This window comes from Taudactylus pleione, unplaced genomic scaffold, assembly GCF_031769625.1.
Source record: "Taudactylus pleione unplaced genomic scaffold, aTauple2 ptg000207l, whole genome shotgun sequence".
Lineage (NCBI taxonomy): Eukaryota > Metazoa > Chordata > Amphibia > Anura > Myobatrachidae > Taudactylus > Taudactylus pleione.
This window is the reverse complement of record NW_028284609.1, coordinates 4,815,348-4,834,603: the sequence shown is the minus strand read 5'-3', so window position 1 is coordinate 4,834,603 and position 19,256 is coordinate 4,815,348.

Below are 19,256 nucleotides of genomic sequence, written 5' to 3'. Positions count from 1 at the left end.
TGATAGACCTTCACACTGTCTCCGAGTTCCCAACATAGCAGATCTCTTAATAATGACTGTACTGGGTTTGGTCAGATACCGCCCTTGTGGCTGTATTGCTCCTTTTTCCAACTCCACTCCATTGATATCACCATCAGCTCCCCTCTCCATCCTCTGTCCTCCGCCACAGAAACCAGAGATCCCGAAACAACCCAAGATAATGAGAAATCTTGGAGAAAACACAAAGATAACCACAGCAGACCACTCCATTGCTGAAAACAATGATCTACAAATTTATTTAGCTCAGGTATCTCACTGTAACCTTTAACCCTCCTGGAACAGACTCGCAATTGACAGGTCTATGTTATCTGCCTTGATTCCGCCTTGTCTCTCCACCGGTTGGTTGACCTTCTTACAGTGAGTGGAATGGACCCAGGTATCTCTCTCTGCCACTTTCAAGGAAGTTGTACTTGTCAGCAACACCTGATATGAACCTTCCCACCGATCTGTCAAACAACCTGAAAAGGTCCGTCGGTCGGAGGAATGTGGGATGGCTCGGTAGGGATTGTTTTCCCAATGTTTTTCCTCAAGCAGGTTAAACAGGACATTGCTCTCTTTTCAGCTTAGGAAGAAAAACCCGATGCACACCAGTATGCTCTCACCAACTTGCACATACCTTGCTTTTCCAGGTGAGTCAGACCGTGCACTGCCTCAGCCAGGCTTGGGTAGTACACCTTGGGAGTCACTGGCTTACCTTGTCCATCTCTCCAGAGTCCAGAGGACTCTTGCCCACATCCCTTGGACCTCTGGACTGCCTTTTGCTGAATGGAACACAAATTTTGTATCTCAATTAATTTCTGCATATCAATCATTTTAAACATCATTTGGTTAATTGGCATGTTCACTTTTAACCCTGCTGCCCATTTGGCAGCTTCATCTGCCCTGTTATTGCCCAGTGACACCGGATCGTCCTCACATGTATGAGCTTTACACTTAATTACAGCCACTGCCTTAGGCAATTGGATCGCTGTCAGTAGTCCTTTTATATGTCTGGAATGTGCGACTGGTGTGCCTGCTGCTGTCATAACATTTTTTAAATGCCATAGAGCACCAAAATCATGTACTACCCTGAAGGTGTACCTAGAGTCAGTGTAGATATTAGCAGATTTGTCTTTTGCTAATTCACACGCTCTTCTTAGTGCCACCAGCTCCGCCACTTGGGTGGGGTGAGGTGGACCAAGAGGATTGGCTTCTATGCTGTCTTCATCATTTACCACAGCATAACCTGTACATAACTCTCCAGTGTTAGTCTGTCTATGACAACTCCCATCCGTGTAAAATGTCACATCTACATTTTCTAAAGGTGTATCCCGTATGTCAGGTCTTGCAGTAAAGGTCTGATTCAGATATTCCCTACAATCATGTGCATCAACATACCTGCAGAACTCCCCTTCCACCAGCGACTCACCTCTCTCCACCCTTTGTGCATCCTGAGGCACATATGGTAAATACGTTGCTGGATTTAACGTACTGCACCACTTAATGGTAGTGTTTGCAGGTGCTATTAGGGCTAGTTCCCATTTCGTGAACCTAGCTGAGGAGACATGTCTGGTTTGGGCAGAATTTAGCAAGAGAGATGAAGCAATAAAAGTTTAGTATCATTTAAACATGACATAAACGAATCAGAACACAACAAGAAATCGTCCACATATTGTATTAGAACAGATCCATTGGCAGGTTGAAAAGATTGTAAACAGTCGTGTAAGGCCTGCGAGAAGATACTGGGGCTGTCTATGAAGCCCTGGGGCAATCGTGTCCATGTATATTGTACCCCCCTGTATGTAAATGCAAATAGGTACTTACAGTCAGGATGAAGAGGGACAGAGAAGAAAGCAGAGCAGAGTCAATGACAGTAAAATGGGTTGCATTTGGTCGGATCTGTATGAGGATGACAGCTGGATTCGGCACTACAGGGAATTGGCTTTCTACTTCTTTATTAACCCCTCTAAGGTCTTGTACCAGCCTATAACCCCTCCCAACTCTCTTTTTCACAGGAAAGATGGGACTGTTGGCTACATTCGCTGTACAAACTAAAATTCCCTCTTGTAATACCGCTCAATTATGGGATAAACCCCTATCTCTACCTCCTGTTTTAACAGGTACTGGGGAATTTTTGGAGCTTGCCTACCGCTTTTTAGATTTACCATTATGGGAGCTACGTTTGCCATTAATCCAGTGTTCTGTCCATCTTTGATCCAGAGGGACCCCGGTATCTGAGTTAACAATTGTTCTACTTTAACTTTTGGGGAGTGTCCAGTATATCCCTCACCTCGTGCACAACTCTCTCTGGGATATCTAGAAATATACTGTCAGGGGTACAATAAATGACACATCCCATTTTACATAACAAATCCCTTCCCAGTAGGTTAGTGGGGGCCGCTGCCGCCAGGAGAAAGGCATGCCTTTTATGCAATGGACCGATAGTAACTTCCGCAGATTTGGTTAAAGGATAATGTTGCACTTTACCCATTACACTCATTGCTGGTACTGTTTCGCTAGTCACCTGTAAATTAGATGGAGATTTTATCACTGATCTGGTCACCCCTGTGTCTACAAAAAAAGAATGTTTAGTACCAGCTACATCGATTAACATTCCAGGTTCTTCTTTAACATCCCCAGTTAACCTGACTGTAGACTACAGGTGTGACCTGACCCCTAGAGCTGACTATCTTCTTCTAGCAAAGCATTCACTGCTGCAACGTGAGCAGGTGATGGCTGGAATTGTCCTATCTGTTGTGTGTGCCCCTTCTGTAGGTATGTCGGTGTTCCCAGGTTTGGTGTTTCCCATTTCCTTAGCCTTACAGAACTTACTAATATGGTCCTCCTGGTTACACCTATAACACCTTCGTAGTTGACGTGTTGTGAAAGGTTGTTGTTGTGTGGGTTGGGGAATGAGGAAAGATTGTGGTTGTGTATAGGGATAAGGGTTTGGAGGTTGTATAGGATGAGTGTATTGTGGCTGGGTGTGATAAGAATGCTGCAGTGTTATTTGCATTACTTCCAGAGCTTGGATACTAATAGCCATTAGTTTCTTGCTCTGCATTTCTCTCTTCCTCAAGATGTTTTTATCATGTTCAATTGTAGATTCCCTGAGTGTGTCCACTGTAACTCCCCTCCACCCAGGAAGAGAGGTCTGAACCCTGGCTTTTAGAGTGTCCTTAAGACCATCCATAAGCACTGTGATTGTCATTTCCCTGTGATGGGTGTTGTCTTTTATGTCCTCTATACCTGTGTATTGGGTAATAGTCTGCAGAGCTCTGGTAAAAAAATCTACTGCAGACTCACTCTCTTTCTGCTTAATCATGAAGATTTTACTCCAGTTAACAATTAATGGGAAAAATACAGCAAATTGGGTAACAATGTGGGTTATATTGTCCGGATTACCTGCATCAGTTATGGGACTATCTCCATCCAATACACAGGCCGTGATAAACTTTTTCACGTCGGTATTGTGTGGAAGACATGCCCGTAATTCCACTCGCCAATATTTATTGGTAGGCTGATGAGCATTACCTAAATCCTTTACAAATCTCTGGCACTTTGCTAGTTCTTTCCAAGGGTCAGGGAAATCTGTCATTATGGAACATAGTTCTGCTCTTGTCCATGGACAATGTATCGCTACATCCCTTGTGAGTACTACACCATGCGCATCCGGATTCCCATTGGGAACAGTTATAGTCCGGACGGAATGGTTGCCTGCCCTAATGCTACCTTTGGCCTGATTACCTAGTTGAGAGTTCAGCCTACTGCTACTACGTATGGTATTAGTAATCTCCGCTACTGTTAAAGCGGTTGTGTTAATACTTCCTGCACTGGTGGGGCTACCTCCATTTCTGGTACTATTAGGGCAGCTACCTGTGCTTGCTGTGGTGGTACATTTAACATTTGTGCAACATGGTAGAGAGCGGACATCACAACAGGGTCATCATCTACATCATAAACATGTTCCTTATAGTTACTTAGAAGAGGGTACAAATTACTTGTTACACCTTCACCCCCATCCACATAGGGTGGTGGTGGTGCACGTGAACTACTGACATTACCTTCCACAACGCTACCTTGCTGTGCGTGCGTGCTACTTTGCGGTGCGCACGCAACGCTATTTGCATGCGCGCTCCCTTGCGTCGTGCACGAGATGCTAGTTAGCGTTGAATGCACACCGCTAAGCCACATAACCCCCTCGTGCTGCCACAACTTCAAGCAATCATTAAACTTTACCCTTTTCTTCAGAGACTTCACTAAACATATACTGTCTCTGAGATTGTTCAGAACCTCCGAATCAAAGCTACCAATCTTAGGAAAAGGTGTTCTACATTTCTTGGTCATTTTGACGCATATGTCACAATACACTGTAGCGTACCCACCATACTTTTTAAACATAACATACCTGGCCGATCCTAACGGCCCTTCCATCTGCAGCGTATTATCGACCATTACTAGAGATGGCTTTGCACCCATCTGGGAAAACACTTAGCAATTTCTAGAGAGTTTTGACTGGTGAACGATTTTCAGAGAGTAACGTTCGCTCACTCCCTCCCGTTATACCCAGCTGACCCGCCTGGCATTACAGTCGGCCTGCACAACGAGGAGCAGAATAACCACCTATTGTAAATTATTCTACTTGCGGCTGTATTAAACCAAGCTTCAGCCGCTTGCTCCTTCCCGCTATACCCCACTTCACCTCTACGTTATGATCCGTGTTTTTACACGACGAGTAAAGTAACCGCCTAGCAATTTATTTTACTTGTGGTAAAATTAACTCAAGCTTCACCACTAGCTTCCTACTTTGAGTTTACTCCCACTGGTAGCATCAAGAAGTTCCAATAACCCCTAACCTTGCCAGCAGTTTCACTCCCACGACACCCACTTCACAATCCCAATTTATATAATCATGCGATCCAATCGCATTGCCCAAGGAACCTAACTGATCAATGGACTTTGCGATTAATGGATGCCGGACCAAGAAACCCCTTAGTTTCTTGATAACCTAAACCACAATGTACCTGCTTTGTACACTGGCCCAGTAGTTTGTGCTGCCCCATCAGGCACCTACCGAGTTTATACCGAGGTTCAACAGACAGTAACCTCCACTCACACTTAGGCTTAACAGACATTAGCCTCCACTTTGCAATAACACGTTTCAACACTCCTTTTCTGTACAGAAAATAAAAACCTTTTTCCCTTAAAATGGAAGTATAATTCAGAGGTTTTAACCAGCAATCACACTATACATACAATGGCCGTTGAACACGTGGCAGCAATACAGGAAATATGCGTACGCTATTGTGCGACTTCCCCTTTTAACACTAACCTTTATCAACGAAGGAAAACAAACTTTTTCCTTCCTTGTCCCCTGGATTCTAATCATTGCTCCTTGAACTCACACAATAACGGATAGCGGCTTCTCAGCATCAAGTGGTAGCAGGTTTTCGAAGGCACAATGCGTTCTTTCCTGCGTATGGCGCCTCCACCCTTTGCTGAGAGATCGATAACCGTGTGTTACCATGTAAATTTGATTTCACTCTATGAGCCCCCAACTATGAATACCTAATGATCTATACACCCTAAATGTCACTATTTAGCATTATAAGTCGCACAAGAAATAATTGCTTTCCAGACTTTGATTGTGGTTCCAAAGCACAAAAAGATATTATTCACCAAAAAGCATATAGTTACACACTGTGATCTAAATACAATTACTGCAAACAAATTATACAATCACTAGGTACAGTCGAATACATATGCATGTGCTCTGGATCCAGATTTCCCAGGCATCAACTATGAAACCTCCATCAACAGATAAGAAAAATTACTAACTATCAGATCCAAGGTTCTTGCATGTAAACCCTTGCAGAGATAGGCAATACAATAGAACAAGTTGGCATAATCCCATTGGTTCTTCCTCCAGGTTCTTCTGTTACAATGCAATTCATAGGTCAGTTTGTATTGTAATAGTTCAGCCTCCAACAGTTCTTTGTGTCCATTTTCCCACCGAAGAACAAGTCTAAACTGGCTAATAAACATCACATTACAGAGTACATTTCAATACCTAACTCTCTATGATCCATAATTCGCAGACGCATGTTGCGATCTCCCTGGCGATGGACCGGAGATCTGCAAATAAACAGTGGTTTAGAATAGCACCAAACATGGTCTGCTTATCATGTACTAAACCTGAGATCTTAAATACAGTCGCTTTATTACATAATTAATAAGGAATAAAACCTTGAATATTAACCTTAATGCTAGGGAACCTTTCTATGTAAGTGTGCAATGTGTAAGTGTAAGGATATTAAGAAAAGACGCTAGTTAGCATTGTGCGTCTACGTGTTTGTGAAGTACACCGTGGTATGTGTTTTGCAGGGTTGTTCATATTATATGTTTTAGTAAATGTATGTATTTAAATAATGAGGACTTTTAACATTGTTCTATTGCGTGGGAATTGCACGACGCTAAATAATAACATTGCCGTATGTACTGATATTGTGTGAGATTCGCTAAAATGGCGTTGGGCGGCCCCTTGTAAAATGGCATCTTGTTGCCATTTGCAAAATGGCGTCGTGCAGATTTTAATTTTAACAGATTCTGTCTCAGCCAATTATCCGGCTTCGACAAGAAGTTTGAATGTGGACAGATGTCGGAGGAATGGCTACTAGGTATATAGTACTTGTTGTTCCCACTAGCAATTACTTCTGTTGTTGTGGGTGTGTGATAGTATATGACTGCAGGGCCCCAAATGAGCACGTCTTTAAAGTGAACCAGGCAATCTGCTCAAAACAAACTTTTTGTTAAGATTTTCTGTATCTGTGTTGGTTACCATGTTTGCAAAACCAAAATAGCCTTCCTGTAATTCTGCTTCAAATAGCTTCCAAGTTAAATGGTTACTGTTCTTTCACGTTCAACCTTAAACATCCCTGGTGTGATCAATGTGATATGTAGACTCTTTCCTGATATGCTTGTATTAATTTTTACCTCTCTAAAACACCAGGTGATTCAGGATATGGATGTCAAACCTGCCTCATGACCCCTCTGTCGAGACCACAGCATAAATATAAGGATGCTTAAATTACCACCGGAAACATTACAGAGCATACCTTTGGCCTCTTGAAGAGCAGGTTCTGCTTTCTGGATAGGTCAGAAGGAATTCTGCTGTATGAGCCAAATAAAGTTGGTGACATTGTTAATGCCTGCTGTATCCTACACAACATTGCCCTGGGACAAGATAGGCCTGATCTTGGGGACAGAGGCATTCAGCTGACCCTTCACCATCTCAGGATGTGCTCAATATGGAGGGGGGAATGAGGTGAGAGTATCATACACCAATATTTCACATGTAAGTTTGTGAAAGTCTAAAAATGGTGATCTGTACCACAGTTACGGTTCTAATAATTTTTAAAAAATATGTTTACATTATAGAGTGAACTTACATCTACCCATCTGAGATGCTGCCATATATCTTTTGGCATCTGCATATGGTAAGTGTAGTTAAATTGATCTTCTACCTAACAAGCTATTTTTTAAGAATTAAAAACAACCTCAAAACAAAATGGCTATTATCACCACTGAAACAATCTGTTACTTTGCTTTGCAATAAGTTACTGAGTACTATATACACACATGTGTTACATTAGTAGAATAAACATCACAGACAAAAATCCATTTTCAAAATAATTTTACTTAACTCACAAATTAGCCAACAAAGTATAAAACAACATATTTAAATACTAAGGGATTAATTTACTAACCTGTGTTAGGAGATAAAGTGAACAGTGATAAGGTACCAGCCAATCAGCTCCTAACTGTCATTTTTCAAACAGCCTGTGACATGGCAGTTAGGAGCTGATTGGCTGGTACCTTATCACCATTCACTTTATCTCCTAACACAGCTTAGTAAATAGACCCCTCAGTGCTTTTTGGGGTGTGTGCCCCTTACTCTGCCTTTTGATAGACCACCACATGTTCTAACACTGTGCCTTGGGGGAATGTTGGAAGATGAGATTGGTAGGGTGTTTGTTTCACTGCTAGCAGTGGATGTACTAAGAGCAGCCAATTGTTTGGGGGGGATAGATGCTCTTTTTGCAGGCTGAGAAGTGCCTCTGAGCCTGAATAACCTCAGTCATGTCCAACATATGCAGATCTAGGTTTGTGCTACTCAGTTTGCCTGTTCCATTTTACGCAACTGTGTTGTGATGTAGATAAGTTGTGTGGTTTTACACATTCATGAACTTGATTTGATATTCAATGAGTGTGACATTTCTTCCACAGTTGGGATAGTTGGAGGTGATGGTGTGGGCTGCAGGAGCTGCCATTCCTCTGGTCTCAATGTTGGTTTCTGCTGTGTTCTCTGCAGGATCTGCTGAATCTACTACTGTGAGGATGATGTTATCCTGAGTTCAAGCATGGTTTTTAACAAATACAAGAGAGTAAGGGTGCCTGTAGTTCCAAGTTTTCAAACCAGTGTCCTACAAACGGTGAATAGTTGCTTACTGTTATGGCTTTGACATGTTTACATTGCTGAATGGATGATGGCCTAAATGTCACAATGTTATTAGTGAAAATGTTATGTGACAATATTAATGTATTGTACAAGTCGGCCAACCCATGCTCTGATTGTACTTTTCTATCTGTTTAGTACTCACCAGCAAGTTCAACATCATCATCAGTTTGTGGACATTGGGCCTGATTCAGAGTTGGAAATAGAGAGAGATTTCTCTCTCAACTGATCATCTTGGTGAAACCATGCTGCACTGCAGGTGGGGCAGATTTAAAATGTGCAGAGAGATTTAGATTGGGAGGAGTGTTTCCAAACTGACATCTAAATTGTAGAGTAATAATAAAGCTGTGCATTATTTGTGGGCTACATGCAAAAGCAGCCAGTATTTACCCTACATGCAAATAAATGTATGTATTTACACCCCTTGCATTGCAACATGGTTTGTTCAGGTTCACAGTTAAGTGCTAATTCTCATTCTATTCCCAACTCTGAATCAGGCCCTTTGCCTTTTGGCAGGACCCTTTGTCCTCTTCGGTGCAGCTGAGGATTGATATAGACAATGAGATGTTATCATGGCCTTTATTTGCTATAAGTACAGGCATCTGTACAAGAATACATATATTTGTCATTAATAAATAGGGATCCTTATTTTTTGTCTGTTTTACCATTGCCAAATAACGAATGCTTTATTTTGGATAAACATTGTTCACATTTGCAAATGGCAGTTCCTCTGCTATATTTCCTCACACCCATTCAGAGTCCTGTGTTCAAATTGCCCCCAAAATTGGATCAATATAAGTTTATCAAAATGTAAAAAAGGTCTAAGTGTAAATTCAGAATGAATTGTTTCTACATGTAAAACATCAAAATATTGTTTGTAATTCACCAGCTGCTGCTTGAGTGGATTGAGCGACAGTGTCCTCAATATGGCTGCCGGGGAACATTTCAGGTGGAATGACTTGCTTCGGCTCCTCTTTAAAGGAAGTGCATTGGATCTGCACTACTGTCCCACCACCTGTTTTCCGGGTTTAATGTATCTCCTTGGCCAAATTAGCTTTGAGGACTATCTTCACATCTGAGAAATGATTTTTACGGTTCTCCACACAGCACTTGCAGGAACTTATTCAATACATCACCTACCACCTGACATAAAGCCTTCTTGTGGGGCAGGGATGTGCATTCTGTGTCAACCTCTATCAGCCTCTCATGCACTGGAATAATTTCATGCACTAGTGCACAGTTTTCCTCATAGGAAGAATGCACATTGCACCCTGCTCTGGTCTTGCCGCGGCACACACTGCAAGCACTTTCTCTACCTCCTCCTCCTCCTCTACATCCTCCTCCACTAACTCAGAGGGGCCCCTACAACCTCCTCCTCACTGCTGACCTGACCCTCAAACCTCTTCCTACATGCCATTCTGCACCACACAAAGGACACACAAACACTTACCACTTAAATATAGTACTAACACTTACTAGCACACACCACTTACTCAGCTCACAAGCACAAATAACACAGGACAGGACAACAGACAGATATTAAACAAGGACATAAAACTGCTGAAAACAATAAGTACAAAGACAAACAAGGGCACAATGACAACACATTCAGTCAAATCAATATCACAACTCACCACACTCCAAACGCTAATCTGCTCCTCAACTGCACTCTCCTACACCTGTCTCCTTCTCAAAACCTATCAGAGAAAAAAAGCTGAAGTGATACTTACATAGGGCCAATGAGGTCAACTTCCTGTGACTTTTGCAGACAAATGGCTACATTGGTTTCAAAGCAAACACGGTGCATGTAATAAAACTTGACTTTGGATTTGGGTTTAGACCGCAGCAAACCCACATGTGAGTTACTTAGCCACCTTCTAACTAGCATGCTATTAAATGCTGTGGATTGCGGAACAATCTTGCAACACAATCGCAGTGGGTTTGGGAACAATCTCGCAGCACACTCGCAGCCAGATTAGGCAACTGCAAACAAAACTTGGAATCTATTTAATTTACCCCATAGTCTTTGATATATATCACCCCTACTAATGGTAGTTTTCATTTGTTCAATTCCCTGCATTTTTAAATCCTTGCATTTAGACATCAGTATGAGTATTGAAGTAACTAGATACACAATATTTGAAGAGGCATTTGAGGAAGTTTTCTGTGTTCAAAAATTTCTAATATTCATAGTTCTAATCATTTTACCTCCTACCACAACCACACTCTAGAAAATTGATAATATATTTCCTCTGACAGTTAATATAAATATCTTTCAAATTTTTTTTTGTCATGTTAGATTTAAATTCCTTACATCCACAACAGACGCATTTATAACATCCTATCACTTTGGGCAATGACCATTTAAGACTAGTAACTGAAAACTCTTGTCCTCTATATTTTTCCTCTTAAAAGAAACTGGGAACTAAATGAGATCTCAGAGTATCTGCTCTCTTAAAAACTATAAGAGGCTCATCTTGCAAGTCTGTAATCCAACCAAAGGATTGAAAAATTCTTATTAAAATTATATTTAGACACAAATGGGCTTATGCAGAGTCAGGGGCAAAGCAGAAATATTGACTTTGTTTATGAAGAAATTGATCTGGCTTAACTATCAACTCTAAATAGATTAGTACATTATTCATATTAGAGAAGACTACTTCATATAGAGGATATCCAGACTTGAAGATTGTAAAAAATAGTATCAAAGTATTGGTAATTCATAGGTTAAATATCGGATCTCAGGTATTTTGGATGGCATTGATGATGATTTAGAACCAAAACCAAAACATGGGGGTCTGGAATATCTTTAATATGAAGTGCTACGATGCAGGGGAAGCAGCTTTTTCTCACTCCAAGTGTTGTTATGCTTCATCTGCCACTTTGTACGTGTTTAAAACAAAATCATGTGCAGTTAAAGTCGCAGCCCAGCGCCTCTAATATGCTTTGAGTGGTGTTGTACAATGACATATACAACATGCTTGGTATTACAATCTCCAGGCTGCTGTAAGTGTAACAATTGAGTTAAATGCAGCTACTGTATATGGTGTCATGTAAATAATTCACACTTCACACAGTGGTAATGATATTAGATTTGTACTAACATGAAATACCTTGCATGTTGTATATGTCATTGTATGCCCTTTTGGACAGACTACCCATAAATTCAAAGAATACATGGCGTTACATCGGATTGCGATAAGTAGAAATGTGTGGTTTGGTTTCCCTGAAATACAAACACACCCAAACTTAGGAGTTCCGAGTTGAATTTAGTCCTAATTCAGAATCATTTTCTGGTTCCGAGTTGTACCAAGTTTCGGTTTGATTCTGCAGTCAGGATCCAAAACAGAATCCGAACCACAACACTTGTGGGTAGTTTATTCAAACCCAAAACACAATGATGAATTAGAACCATAACCAAAACCAAAACACAGTGGTCTGCGCACATCTCTAGAGATAAGAATGACCCTCTAGGGCAAGCAGACTGACCAACTGGTGACACGCCATTTTAAAGAAACCAATCACAGTTTGGCCACTCCACTTACTTTATAATGGACCATGGCCCTCATTCAGAGCCGCTCGTTAGCGGCAGTACGCTCGTTCCGAGCGATGTTTGCACATCTGCGCATGCGTACGGTTTTTAGTACGCATGCGCGAACCAGTCAGTGCGGCCGAAAATCGTTTGTACGCTATATAGCGAGTGCCTGCTATTTTGAGTGACAGAATGAGGCGTATGTGGGTGGTAACAGGGGATGGTGCTTGAAAATGGGGAGTGGAGATCCGAACGCAGGCGTGCTTAAAGGTCAAAACGGGCGTTTTATGGGTGTGTATATTTAAAACAGCAGCGTCATTGACCACGTCACTGGGTTATTTTAGAGCCAGAACTGCTCGCAAATTTGTGGTAGCAAACACCAACCACAAGAATAGCGAGCAGTTCATACGCTGGTCGATGTACTCGATTAATCTAATAAATAGCGGACATGACGTAGGATGCGAGCGGCCAGGGGGCGTTTTTAACAAATAAACGAGCGTATGTTTTGCTCGCTCGTTCAGACTTAGAGGTGTGAACAGACTACAATGTGCGTACGGATCATTTGAATAGCCACCCCTTGTTTTTAAACGAACGACCGCAAATAGCGAACGGCTCTGAATGAGGGCCCATGTTCCGGAGACTTTACATGGAGGTGATAGAGCCAGCATCTTACTGATGAGGGAGTCTAACTAGATTTTTCAATTAGATACCATTGCACCTGGTAGTCTAGACTAAAAAATAAACTGAAACAGTCTCACAATTCACTTTCTGATATAACCTGATCTTTTATACATTTGTTTCTTCAGTGACTTTATATATTACTTCACTTATGCAAATTGTCCTTGTTTCTAATCATCTGGCTTTACTTTGGGCTTTTAACATTTATTTTAGCTTTTTTTTCTTTTCCCTTTAAGAATAGTATTATTTTGTACAGGTTGAGTCTCCCATATCCAAAATGCTTGGGACCAGGGGTATTTTGGATATCGGAATATTCCGTATTTTGGAATATTTACCTACCATATTGAAATGTCTTAGGAATAAGGCCAAATCTAAAGACAGAATACATTTATGGTTCATATATACCATATACACACAGACTGCAAGTCATTTTAAACAATATTTTCAAAAATTTTGTGGCGGCTCAAACTAAGGGCCTGATTCAGAGCCGTTCGCTATTTGCGGTCGTTCGTTCAAAAACAAGGGGTGGCTATTCAAATGATCCGTTCACAAATTGCAGTCTGTTCACACCTCTAAGTCTGAACGAGCGAGCAAAACATACGCTCGTTTATTTGTTAAAAACGCCCCCTGGCCGCTCGCACCATACGTCATGTCCGCTATTTATTAGATTAATCGAGTACATCGACCAGCGTATGAACTGCTCGCTATTCTTGTGGTTGGTTTTTGATACCACAATCTTGCGAGCAGTTCTGGCTATAAAATAACCCAGTGACGTGGTCAATGACGCTGCTGTATTAATTATGCACACCCATAAAACGCCTGTTTTGACCTTTAAGCATGCCTGCGTTCGGATCTCCACTCTCCATTTTCAAGCACCTTCCCCTGTTACCACCCACATACGCCTCAATCTGTCACTCAAAATAGCAGGCATTCGCTATATTGCGAGCACATGAATTTCGGACGCACTGACTGGTTCGCGCATGCGTATAACGATCCGTACGCATCGCTCGGAACGAGCGTACTGCCGCTAGCGAGTGGCTCTGAATGAGGGCCTAAGTTTGTGTACATACATGAAATTTATTTATGTTTCATATACACCTTATACACACAGCCTATAGGTCATTTTATACTTATTTTTAATAAATTTGTTCCTTAAACAAAGTTTGTGTACATTGAACCATCAAAAATCAAAGGTTTCACTATCTCAGTAATGCCAAAACTATTCCGTATTTCGGAATATTTGGATATGGGAGACTCAACCTATATTTATCAGTGTGGTATTCACTGCACTGTTTGATTTCCACACAGACCCGCCTCACTGCTGGAGCACGGGTGTTTCCTGTCCTGTGGAGTGTAAGCCGACTCCATGGACACGCAGGCCACACTTCCAGGATGGACATCACACTGCTCTGGTCACAAGGGTGGTGTCTTCCTGATCTGCGGGACTCTGCACACTGTGGGGGCCCTATATAAAGTGGGTTATACAAGACACAATGTATTTTCCATATGAAAAGTTTTATTTTAAAGTCCCTTTTGAGTGCCTTATTTTCTAAATAATATATACAGTAGCAAGTGCAGGATTTCTAGAGGGGGGTTTCCAAATGTTTGATTTTAGAGTGAGAGTGACCGGTCCATGAAGAGGGCATAATTAGCACTTATCCAGCTTTCATTTGTTACATACAAAGTATATTGTGTTACATAATTCTAGCATATACAGTACCAGCAATCACAGTATGCCATTAGATGCGGCAGTAGGTCCATCCTGTTTGAGCAGAAAGTTTTTTTCAGATGTGGTCACCATTCCTGAGCATTGGAGCAAGCCCGGGTCTGAGGGAGCAGCAAAAGAACTTAGCACTGCCCTGGACATATATGTACATATCGGTCTCCTTATAGATAGTATATTATTATACAGTATTATTTATTAACCCTATTGATGGTCTATAGCAGTGCACCCCTAACAGTGCATGTTTTCCACATCTCCTAGTTGGTGCACAGGTATATTTATTACTGGCTGACACATTGTAAAAGATCCACAGTTGGTGCTAATCATTTTATTTGTGATACTGAGAAGAACATGCAGCGCTAGTAACATTCTATTATATTACTATTTTTATTGTGGTCATGGTGTGTGCTGGGGAGGGGGGTTTCCAGGCAGACGGAAACCCCCCCTGCGTTTGCCTATGATATATATGTATATATAATATATAAATATAATTGTTTTTCTATAGCTCCACCCCCAGTTCCCGAAACTATTTTCCCAGAATAATAGCTATGCAGAATGCTATATAGATTTATTTAATGTTTCACAAACAATCAAGGGCACAGGATTTAAATGATAAAATCTCTACTAAGCTCTTATATCGTTACTCGCTAATTCTGACTTTCTGTTCTAATATATGTTGTGACATATATAAAAAAAATTAACTTCTAGCTTACAATCTATAGGGAAATAGGCATTGATACACAAGGATAGGTGCTATATATTGCAATTTTGGTCCAGCCAGAATGGAGAGTTTTTTGGTGGGCTGCATGATCCAGTCACACAGGAATGTTGGCCAGATATCAGGAGGATGTGAAAGAAAGACAGTGTCTGAGGTTATGTGTGGACTGTGAAAGGGGATGTAATTAGATATGGAAGCTATGAAGGTTATGTGGGCGGTTCTGGAATCTGATATGCTTGTCTGAAGAGGTGAGTTTTCAGGGAACGCTTGAAAGATTGGAGACTAGAAGAAAGTCTTATTGTGCATGGTAAGGCATTCCATAGACTGGTTGCAGCCCGAAGAAAGTCCTGTAACCATGAGTGGGAGCAAGTAATGCATGGGAATGAGAGACGCAGATCTTGTGCTGAGCGGAGAAGTCAGGTTGGGAGATATTCTGAAATGAGTGAAGAGATGTATGTTGGTGTATTTCGGTTAATAGCCTTATGTGTAAGTAAAAGTATTTTATATTGAATACGGTAGAAAACCGGCAGCCAATGGAGGGACTGACAGAGTGGTGCAGCAGACGACGAACGTTTGGCAAGGAAGATAAGCCTCACAGCTGCATTCATAATGGATTATAATGGCGATAGCCTGTTTTTGGGAAGGCCAGTAAGGAGACTATTGCAATAGTCAATACGGGAAATAATGAGTGCATGGATTAGAGTTTTAGCAGTGTCTTGTGTAAGATATGGTCGAATTTTGGATATGTTATTTAGATGTATGTAATATGATTTTGATACAGATTGAATGTGGGAAACAAAGGACAGTTCAGAGTATGACACCTAGGCAGAGAGCTTGTGGGGCAGGGTGGATTGTCGAGTTATCAACAGAGATTGAGAGATCAGGTTGGTAACTGTTATTCCTTAATTATTGCTGGTTCTTCTCCTCATGCTCTTTCATAACAATCACAGCCTATTTATACCATTGCTTTCACCCCCTTATATGGTTCACCTGTGTCATCTTATATTGAAACACTCCTAAATACTGCTACCTTTTGCAATGCCATACCATTAGCACCCACTATTAGAATTAATTGTGCTAATTCCACTTCCAGCCACTAGAGGCCACTAATGCACATGAGTTTGTACCAAGATGGCATTTGGCCTCCAGTCTCAAGTACAGCAAATGCAAGAACTACAAACTAAATATTAGGCATAAGAGGTGCAAGCCTGGACAAGGATAGACCATATTGGGTTTCAAAAGGATGTCCATGAGCTCCAAATCTAGTGATCCTTCATGCTTTTCAAAAGTGGACAAATTGCTAAACTGCAAGATGTACTCCAACAGACAGAAGCTGCATGTCACAGCACACCAGAGCTCATTTCCTACTTACCTGGTCTGGCAGTCTTATGGTCTGCCTTCATACCCACCAGCGGCTGTGCAATACCATCCAACAAACTGTAAATACAGCAGGAGGTTTTTATAAAAAATAGCCACCTCCTGCATTGCATTTGCTATCCGGGTGCAGCGTCTGTAGACTCTGCCTTGTATCACCATCGCAACCATCATGACCATCGGTTACAATAGCTGCTTCTTTGGCCAGGCTGCGAAGTTGAGACTCAACCTGGCCGTTTCCTGGCAACTTGCGATGTCACGAAATCTAAATCCAATTACGCAGATCGTGGCCTCGTCCCTCTCAGAAAATGGGGTGACATACCCCTGTTTCTGGGAACTTGGCCAGGAACGCCCCCCCCTGCTCTGCCCCCAAATGCCACAACCTGTCAATCAGACTGTGGCATGATGGAGGGTTGCACATGTGCAGTACACATCCTGCATATGCACAGTCCTTGCACCATTGGAGATGTATGCTAACCATTGGGTTGGCGTACATCTCTAATTCAGACCATCAGTGTGAAACCATAAATCTGTGATTTACAATAAACATCATCAATTATGTCTTTATTTTAACTCAGTGGTTCCCAAACTTGGTTCTCAAGGCACCCTAAAACTGCAACTGAGTCGTATAAGGCAAATATCAGCACACACTTATTAAATTTCAGGTTGGTTCCTGCTGGATTTCCATTTCAGCAAAAATCCAGGGCAAAGAGCAATTTCATTGACATTGAGTTCACTCAAAATTACCAAGTAGATGAATTAATTATGATGGCTCATCATTAATTTATTAAGATGGCCCATATGAACATAAAATTATTATTATCCCATTATTTAATTTACAAATAATATTTGCCCCATAATATTTATTTTAAATGATAGTGTCAATGTAATTCATTGTTTCATTATGTATTATTAATTTGTCCAAATAATAAAGTAATTAATTAAATGTACCCCATAAATATATTTATGAATAGTTTGGTCCCGTTACTTAATAATTTGTTGCAACTTACAATTCATATGTTTCATGTGCCTCTTTCATGTGTACTGATTGCACAGATAGCTCAAGACATTTTCTTTTGGATTAAACTTGCTGCATATTTTCACCGATTTGCATTTTAAACATTCAAACCAGTGGTTATTAATTATTGCTTTGGTATATTTGTTAGACATTCACAATGTTGACATTCATCATGTTGACATGAGAACATTGACATTGTTGTAATGTTGACATTGACCATGTTGACATTCAACATGTCAACATTTATGTCGACATTGTTAAAATGTCAACATACTGTTTTTCCTGTCATTCTGTCACTAACCCTAATGGTAGCTCTAATGCTACAATAACCCTAACTACCCTTATGGAAACCATCTCCCTACCCTACCCTAACCGTCATGGAAATGTCAACATTATGCTAATGTCAATATTTCCGATGTTGACATTTTATCAAAGTTGACATTTTGCAAGTGTTAACCTTGTGGAAATCCTCAGTGGTGAATTCTCATTAGGCACATGCATAGGGGCTCTACTTGCTAGGGTCAGCACTTGGACACTGTGAGTCTGAAATTTTCCAGTAACTACAAAATATTTTCACTGTACTTTACACCAGCTTCAGTGGAGTGTTGTCAGGCAGGACATGTGCAGAATGCCCCTGTAAACTGTCCTAATTAGTAAATATGCATACTGAATATAAAAATAAAATGAAATATCATGCTTATGGCTTTTTTATAATTATATTATATTCCTATGTTAACCTCTAAACGAGGGCTTATAATCAAACAAGAAAAATTATAAAATTGCAAAGAGGCCATTACTGTTCTACCTAGGGGGGCCCTGACCCTTAAAATCCACCCCCGGGACATTCTCAATGTTGACCTTCGACATCATGAGCTTTGACATCCTGACTGCATACCTTCCTATTTACCTCACAGAAATTCAAAGGTACAAGACAATTCGCACTCTCTCTCTTTATCTCTCTCCCTCTACCCCTCCGTCCCCTATGGATCTTTATTAGTTGCCACAGAGGACTATAATGTTTCCCTTTATGCATCAAGCCCATAGAATGTAACTTACAAAATATCTACTTCCTTTCTCTAATCTCTGTCAGCATTTATTTACAGCTACTGTAGTGTAGCTAATTCTGCCATTTGTTTGCCATTTAACTTTTTCTGAAACATAATTGTGAGTAACCGACCTACATTCACTATCACAATGAATGTAGGTCAGGTTACTCACAATTATTGTGCACAATGTCAGCCTGGTCAGATGTGCATGGACACAGCTTGCCTTCAGAAGTTCAGGCAGTTCCTGCCCACTGTTGCTGAAACATCCAGAAACTCTAGAGCTTTCTCACTGTAGATAGCAGGGCAGCATGCGGTAGTAGGAGTTAGGGGGTCACTGGATGTGTGCTGGGAGGCAATTTTTGGTTTTGTGGCCCCCTCAGAGAGGGGGAACGGCACTTTCACACCATTAAGCTGGCTCTGCTTGTTGATGCAGGGATCCATGAATCTCACAGCACGGCTTCCTGCATTATGCCCTTGCCCCATATTAAAAGGAGGGGAGCACACAGGTGGTGGGGCCCACCACAGATATCCCCTGATCAGGTTGCTAAGAAAAGCAAGGTTTAGCAAAAACAAAAACACAAGGACTGAATATGTTAGTCCCATAAAAAAATAACAGTTTGGTCACAAGTGTCAA